Raw genomic sequence first — 8,451 nt, 5'->3', positions numbered from 1 at the left:
AATGACATAAGACCTTTGCTTACTACCATATTAAAATCTCAATTCCAGGCTTACTTGAGATCTAACTAAGCCAAAACTTTACAAGCTTTTGAAAAAAAATAATATTGTATTCAGAAGATTTTCTTTTAAGAGGATTCCAGGATGGAAAACTTGATGAATTTGACTATGTTAAATTTAAATTTTGTAAAATAAAGATACATAGGTGAATTGGGAAGATAAGCTATAGGCTGGGGAAAGATATTTGCGCACACACATGCACACACACAAAAGCAGAGGCATTTTATTGTCTCCCTGGAGACAGCCCTGTTGGATCCTATGTCCCTCCTCTCACTTTCCATGTCTAGCCAGGCTGCCCTCTCTGCGCTGTCTAGAACCCACTAGGGGGGCCTTTGCTTTCCCAGTTCCCACTACCTGGAAGGCTCTTGCCCTAGGTGTCCCCTTGGCTAATATCCTCACTGTCTTCAAGTCTTTGCTCACTTTCTCGGTAAACCTACCCTGAACATCCTACTTAACTCAGTAACCTGTCTTGTCCCCGTCCCTAATTCCCTAACCCTGCTTCTTTATTTTACAGCACTTATTGTTTCCCACAACTGTAGCATCCAATTATTTATTGTACTTAATACATGTTTATTGTGTTTGCTTCCATTAGAACCAAAGCTCACGGGGACAGGAGTCTTCCTCTCTCTCTCTCTCTCTTTTTTTTTTGGTTCACTGGTGTACCCTGAGTTTCTAGAACATCCCCTAGCAAAATCACTCAACATACTTGCAGGAACTACAAAATATTGGAGAGAGTGAATGAACAGTCAATATTGGAAGCCAGAGGTTGCCGATCAGCGTGTCACAACCCTCTGCTGTGCCGCCGGGGGTTCCAGAGGCGCTGAGGTATGGATGCGCTCCGTCTGCGAGGCAGCTGGTCAGGAGCTGGGGCAGCAGCAGGTCTGTACCGCGATGCCCTGCGGCACGTGGTCTTCTCCACTCACTCCCATGTCCCCCACAACATTGCCACTTTTTGGGTGGACCAGGTCACTGAAAAGTTCAGGAAGCACTGCGATGGCTGAGCTGTGTCTCTTTTGTAAAAACAGACACCCTGTGCACTTTTCACCTTGTTAGCTGGAATGCCTGCGTCCCTCCCCGGCAGTGTCCCTGTGTCTCGACATCAGGATCTCTCAAGCTCAATAACATTTCTGTTATTGGCCAATGAAATTTTTTTTAAATGATTATATGCCATAAACTGCATATTTTAGAACATAGAGAGTGTGTGTGAAATAAATAGAGGAATTAATGACTATGTAACAAGAGAATGGGAAAATTATTTAAAACGTTACCATCACTGATGGTTGTTGTGGAGAGTGGTGGTAAGAAAACTGGGAAGTTTGAAAGATGGTGCTAATGAATTTAGAGCTAAGTGTTTATGCCTGGCTGCTCTGACGTGTGAGTTCCTTTAAGAGGGAGGAAGTAAGGGAATGACCGGAGGCCTTTCCTTCAAAGAGCTCAAAGTCTGGGGGTCTACTTCCCATAATATTCCTCCAAAGTTCTCTTTTTTTTTCCCTAAGAAAGAAAGCGGTGAGCATCACCTTTAAATTCATCCGAATCCGGGCATCATCAGGAAGGTCACGGTGCTAGATCTCTCTGCACTAGGGTGCTTTAAAAAGCCGCCATGGGGCACGTGCAAGGTCTCCGCGGCTGGGCGGGTGGAGCCAGAAGAGCCAGGGGAGGCCGGGAGAAAAGTGCAGGGCCAGGCAAGGTGGGTGGCTGGGTTTGGGAGTGTCGAGTCTGGCAAACACGGTAGAACCTGGAGCCAGGGGTCAGACCGGAGCCAGGAAACTCCGGGTTCATGAGGTGAAGGCTAAGTGGGGGGCAGGGAGAGTCAGGAACGAAACAGCAGGAACCAACAGCAGGGATGTCTTGAAACCAAGACAGCCGCCTCTGCCAAGAAACCTTATGGGTGGCTCTTGCCAAGGCAAAATGCAGTGTCTGGAACAGTGTGCCCAGGCCTGCAGGTGGGAGCAGGGCGAGGAGGCTGATGGCGGTCAGCGGCCGGCGCGGAGCTGCCCCCCAGGGGAGGTCCTGGCATTCAGCCTCCCTCTCTGAGAAGGCAACCTTGCCTCGTCCCTCTTTCTAGGGCTGAGCTAGCATCGAAGGATGAAAGTTACGTGTGTTGTGATGACCTGTTAGGAATTCTTAGGACATTCATTTTAAGTATTCCATCTCCTACTAGAGAGGTCCTATTTTCGCTTCTGCTGTGGCATCTCTCATGTTTTTCTAGTCCCTCTGAACCTCGTTTTTGACCTAGAAACCCTGGGACAGAGAGCCCGGGAAGCCAAAAATGAGGGTGCCTGATCTCTGAGGTCCCTTCGAGAGCAGGGTCATGGCCAGAGGGGTCATAATGGTCATCTTTGAGGATTCAGGGAAGGTTGGTAAAGGTAGCATGGGGGAAGTTCAGGATAGGACACAGCAAGGGCCTCGGTTCTACAGTTGAGATTTTAAGAATCTCAACTTACTGCTCATCACTGATGAACATACTGCTCATCAATTAATATAATGAACATGGTTTCTTCCTCCTCTTACCAAAAGAATATTTATGGAGTACCTGCTGCCTGCCAGGCCTGTGGTGCTTCCTACCAGCACGAGCCTGACTCTCCTGGCCAACCCCAGATATTCTGTATTCTGTTCTTGGACTCCCTCTCCCTCTCCCTTTCCCTTACACTTTGCTCTCTGAAATGGAGTTGCTATAACTTTATTTATGTTGCTCTTACCTGCTGCACATTTTTGCTGATATTTGAATTTGTAACCATTCTGCCGGCATTTAGAAGATGACTGTTAGGCGTGCGCATGTTGTTCTGCTATTTTATATTTTGTAACTATCCAGTAAGGACATTCACAATGAAGGTAAAGAACCCAAGAGGCAAACAGTCACAATAGAGCCTGTACTGCGCTGCCCAGCCTCAAACACACTGAAGCTTGGTGTTCTAGTCTCAGTGAGCCATGAGGGTGCAAATTAATTCATTTCGTGGCTCGGTTGGACACTGGGGGCAGATGTGTTAGACAGAGAAGGTCTGATCTAGCAGAGGGTAGATGAAGAGAGTAGATGATACTGATGGTGATAATTATGTTAACATTAATAATAATAACAACTGGGGAGACTCTGTGTCATCATCACAGGGGAAAACACAGACTTTGAAGTCAAGAAGATGTGAGTTTAAATACCAGCCATGACACTCAGTATCTGTAATTCTGACCAAGTTACTTAACTTTCTGGGTCTTAGTTTCTTCATCTCTGATATAAATATAAGAATATCTACTTCACAGTAAGGGTTGCTTTGAAGAATAAATTAGGAAGGCATGTATTTAAAGTGTCTAGAAGACAAGTCCTGTGGTTTAATAATGGTAGATCATAGTAATAGCTGCTGTGGACGGAGCACTTATGAAATGCTGGACACAGTAGCTGGCACAGCAATGCTTTCACGTTTGCTATCACCTATGAGGTAAGAAGTATCTCCATTTTAGAACTGAGGGCTCTGAAACTTAGGGAAGTTAAAAGAATTACTCTGGTTCACAAAATTCATAAGACAGATCTATGAGGCCAGGTAAGTAAGAGCAGGAGAAACGAATGGACATTCATGGAATACTTAAGGTGTACAAGAAATTGTACTAGGTGCATTATAAGGGCTAAATCATGGACTCATTATACTAATCCCAGGAGATAGGTGTCACTATCCCATTTTTACACAAGAAAATTGCAATGTTCTCGAGGTGGCACAGATGCCTGTATGTGGAGTCCGGATTCCAGCCCAGATCTGGCCGCCCCTGATGCTTATGGTCTTTTCATCTTGAAAGCAGAGAGGGAAGTTAGAACTCTGGGTTTTGTCCACCATAAGATGAAGTTTAAGTCTTTATAATTAAAGAAAAAAGTTAATCCTAGCAACGAAGAACAGATTTTGAAACTGAGGAATACTCTGAGACCTTTATCTCCTCTGATGGCCTGCCTTGCTCCCAGGCTCAGTCACCTTAGCTGTGTTCCTGTCAAAACAGGAGCTGCTGGTCTCCTCCCTTGGGGATTCAGCTCTGTGGTCCTGTTGTTTAGAGAATCAGTGTCCCAGGCTTGTGGGGTCTGGGAAAATGTGGTAGATCAGGCAGACCATGTGTCTCTAGGCCTGGACACAGGACCGAACTTTAAAAATGGTGAAGAAAACTCCCAGTTTGTCTTAAGAAATTGAGAATGTTGCCCTTTATTTAAAAAAAAAAATCAAACTAAAAAAGCAAAAGGAGAGAAACTCAGGTACAACAAGGCCACATGGTCCTGCAGGCTGCCAGGTTGGCTCACTCTATTCCCAGGATGGTTCCATCCTGATTTAGCATCTTCTAGGCGTGTCTATAGATGCGGGAGAGGACTTACGGAAAGCAGGGTGTTCCCCCTCAGGTGCGCTGGGGCAAAAAAGCAGGAGAGTGAGGAATGTGGAAGACAAACAAGAACTTTTAGAAAGTCTCCACCTAATTTCTCTTTATGCCTCTCACACAATGACAGGAGTAGGTTCCCAGTCCTATGCTGGGAACTTTATTTTTATTTATTCAACATTCAATACATAGTTATTGAGTATCACGTGCTGGATAGGATACAGCAGTGAGCAGTCAAAGTTGCTGCCCACCTAGAACTTATATTCTAATGGAGAGGCATGTTTAGATCATTAACCAAAGTAAGTAAGTAAATACCATGACAGAGAAGTTTAGAAGATAATTTTCATGGAGACAAATAAAGTAAAAAAAAAAAAAAAAAAAAAAAAAAGAAGACATGGGGATTGGGAGAGCCAATACAATGACGTTAAGAAGATATTTGTATTACCTTGGTTTTTCAGGTGAGGAAACTGAGGCTGATAAAAATTAAAATAAAAAAAAATTCTTCAATTGCAGTTGACATATAGTATTACGTTAATTTCAGGTTACAACATAGTGAGTAAACATTTATATGACTTGTGAAATGAACACCTGATAAGACTAATATCCATCTGACACCACAGATAATTATTACAGTGTCGCTCTTCACTCTGTGTAGGCCACACAGCTGAGTGGGAGAGCTGCAATTGTACACCAGGTCTGCTTGAATGAAGCTCATTCTCTCCTTTTTTTAGAAGCCAACTTTTTATTTAGAGTAAAAGACATTAAAACAAAAACCACCCACTACCATCTGTTGTCACTAACGTTCTATAAAATAAATGATTAAAACCTTTAACTCTTTATTTCTCATTCCCTTCTTTATTGCCATCTGCCTTAGCTGCATGTTGAAACAAAGGAAGACTGGAAAGTGCAAGCAATTTCTTATGTAGTAGCTTTTTCAAGTTACCTAGCAGACAGTTACAGAGTTCTTCAGCATATGGTAATGGAGGATTTATGTAGATTCTATGGTTAGTTGAGAAATGCTCTTTTCCCTGCTAGTAGCAAAAATGTTTTTGAGGTCAGTGTTTCAGCTTTACAACCAAAGATGAGCTAGAATGAAAATTCAAAAATTTCTTTTTAAGAAGGTAATTTGTATTTCCAGTGTGCAAACATGCTGGGGAGCTCTCATTAAGTCCGGAACTTTGCTGTTGACAAGCATTGTTCACAATCAGCAGCGGCCCATTTCCAGCATTGTGGTAATCATTTGATCTTTTATTAAAGAAAATTTTTCCAAAAATATTAATTTAAAAATTAATGTCAACACTTTCTGACATTCCATCCCTGAATGCTGAAGAAGAAAAAAGTTTTAGAGCTTTTTAATAATCTTGGTAAATATTATTTGAACTTTGCTTCAAGCCAAAACAAGTTTCATGGGGGAAGAATCCTTTCTTCAGCCGTGGGCAATAAATTTGGCCAGTAGGGTCTGGAAGCAAGAAACTGAACTCACTAAATACTAAGTGGACATTCATCTCTGTGGACACCATGATTTTCAGAGACATTGATTCTACTGCCCTAAAAAATGTTTTTAGGAAAATCTCAATTTCTGTCCATTATCTTTTTATCTCTTGAATGGTTGTGTGGATACACCCACAAGCTTTTAAAAAAATATATCCAACAGTTAATAAAGAAGCCATTGACTGGACACATTATTCAGTGTTCATTCCTCATGTTTGGTGGAAAGAAGAAAGAAATAGGAGCCTTTACTTGGAAAAGAAACCTATCTCTCCAAGATCAATTTTTTTTTTTAAGAATTAAGAAAGTTGCGTGTTTGTTGGGGGTGCTTGCTTGTGTGCGGGTACCTGTGTGTAGAGCACTGGTATGCTGGATAAACTTTTCCTCTTTTCCTGTAAATGGAGCTTTTGCTTTTCATTTCTTTTCCTTTTGCTTATTAGGAAGATATCTAAAGGACGTGAAGTGGGAGAGTGGATTCCAAATGGTCCTTTCCTACAAGAATGTTTCCTACTTCTATTTAGTAACTGCTGGAGTCAGTGGAGGAGAAGGGAAGCCAGAAAAACAAAAGCAAGGAAAGGGGGAGCAAGAGAGAGTGGAAGATGAAAGCAGGAGCGGAGAGGGTCTTGAGGGCTCTGGGTGGCCCAGAGGCGGAGAAGCATGAGCACTGCGTAAGGAACTAGACAGGACGTCTCTCAGCCTCAAGCCCCAGATAAACCTGATCCAAGGAAACAAGGACTAGACGGTGAAGTGATTTTAGCCCTGTGACATTACTTGGGGAAGAAGAAAACAAGCAATTTTTGTTTTCTCACACTAGTAGAAGTTAGATCTATTCACTGTCAAGTATGGGATGAGAAATCATTCAACCTGGGCTTCTATTCTACCCTGCTGACCCCTTGCCGGGGGACTTGGCCAAGCTACTTGGAACCCTTCAACTACAGCATGCTGACAGCAGCATCAATTCTCAGTCCCAAGTCACAGACAGGGTTGGCTGGAGGATCAAAGAAGACACTTTATTATATATCCATTCTTTCATTCAACAAGATTTATTAAGTACGTACTGTGAAAAAAATGGGCAGACTCCTGTTTCATGAGGCTTACATTCTTATGAAGTAGAATACTGTCAGTACACTTAAGTATATAACTTTGTATATATTAAATATATATTATATGAAAAATATACACACACATACCATTCAGTGTATATTGTAATATACAGAACGTATTTTACTTTATTCTGTAAAGATAGTTATGTTACTCTCATGTGTGGGTCACACACTGCATACATATGTGTGCAGATGTGTGAATTAAAGGTTTAATTGAGAAGCATCTGTGGAAAGCAGGCATGCCACCTCCTAGAGGGTTAGCTGAATCCAGCTTATCACTGTCCCTTTAGGTTTTCCAACACACTACCGGGCCTGCCAGAAAAAGAACACCTTAAAAAGAAGAGTGGGAACGTCCACAGGTATCCCACAGAGAAGCTGTTAACTGCTCCAGTCAGTTTGAACAGAACACTAATGTGTGGATGGGTTCATTGATCTGAGACTCGCTGAGCGGGAAGCTGTAGACTGGTTTTCCTTTAGCTGGGGCAATATGTTACCTTCTTTGCTTGAAGATGAAAAAGTCACTGCTACAATTGTGAATATTTGAATAGAATGTACCTAGAACTGCTCTTGTTTGAAAGTAATTGCAGAGTTTCTAGAAAAAGATTAAGATTCTCTTTCAGCTTTTCTTTTTTTTTAATTTCTAAAGATTTTTTAAATTTATTTTTAGAGAGAGAAAGGAAGGGAAGGAGAAAGAGAAGGGAGCGAAACATCGATGTGTGGTTGCCTCTAGCACGCCCCCCTGCTGAGGACCTGGCCTGCAACCCAGCCATGTGCCCTGACTGGGAATCGAGCCTGTGACCCTTTGGTTTGCAGGCTGGCACTCAATCCACTGAGCCACACCAGCCAGGGCTCTTTTAGACTTTCTACTCCCTATCTTTTCCTATTCCAATTTTGTTCAGATAGTTTGCCACAAGATGGGTGTCACCAAGGTCAGGGTCAATAGAAGTTTATATACCCCTAAAACAGTCACCCTGGTTCTAGCTGTTGAGATGGATGAGACAGAGGATGGGAGAAATGATAGTGTCAAGGATAGAGATATGTCAGATGGAAAAAACATCTGCAATTTATTTTTACCTCTATTTATAGGAAGGAGAATAACAGTTAAATATCTTAGATTAGATATTCCTATCTCATCTGCTTAATGAGATATTCTTATAATCATCTTTTCTTTTGCCACATTCTATTTCTGGAGGTTATGTGGCCCCGTGGTACTTGTTGCAAGGCTCATAGGCTTGATCTCTGAAAGCACCTTTCTACCCATCCAATTTCCACTATCACATCTCTCCCCAGACACCAGAGAGAGAAAATCGGTACCTGAAGTTGTAGGAATGGAATGAATGAAATGAAGTATAGCATTGATTCTATTTCATTCTGTTTCATCCCATCTGCATTACTGCTGCTAATTGTGATAATATTCCTACCACTTAGGGTTGTCCACGATATGCCGGGCATTTGTTACTTGCTT

Source organism: Pteronotus mesoamericanus, unplaced genomic scaffold (genome assembly GCF_021234165.1).
Source record: "Pteronotus mesoamericanus isolate MK-2021 breed Mesoamerican mustached bat unplaced genomic scaffold, CSHL_Meso_final scaffold_21, whole genome shotgun sequence".
Taxonomy (NCBI): domain Eukaryota; kingdom Metazoa; phylum Chordata; class Mammalia; order Chiroptera; family Mormoopidae; genus Pteronotus; species Pteronotus mesoamericanus.
This window is presented reverse-complemented; position numbering follows the sequence as displayed.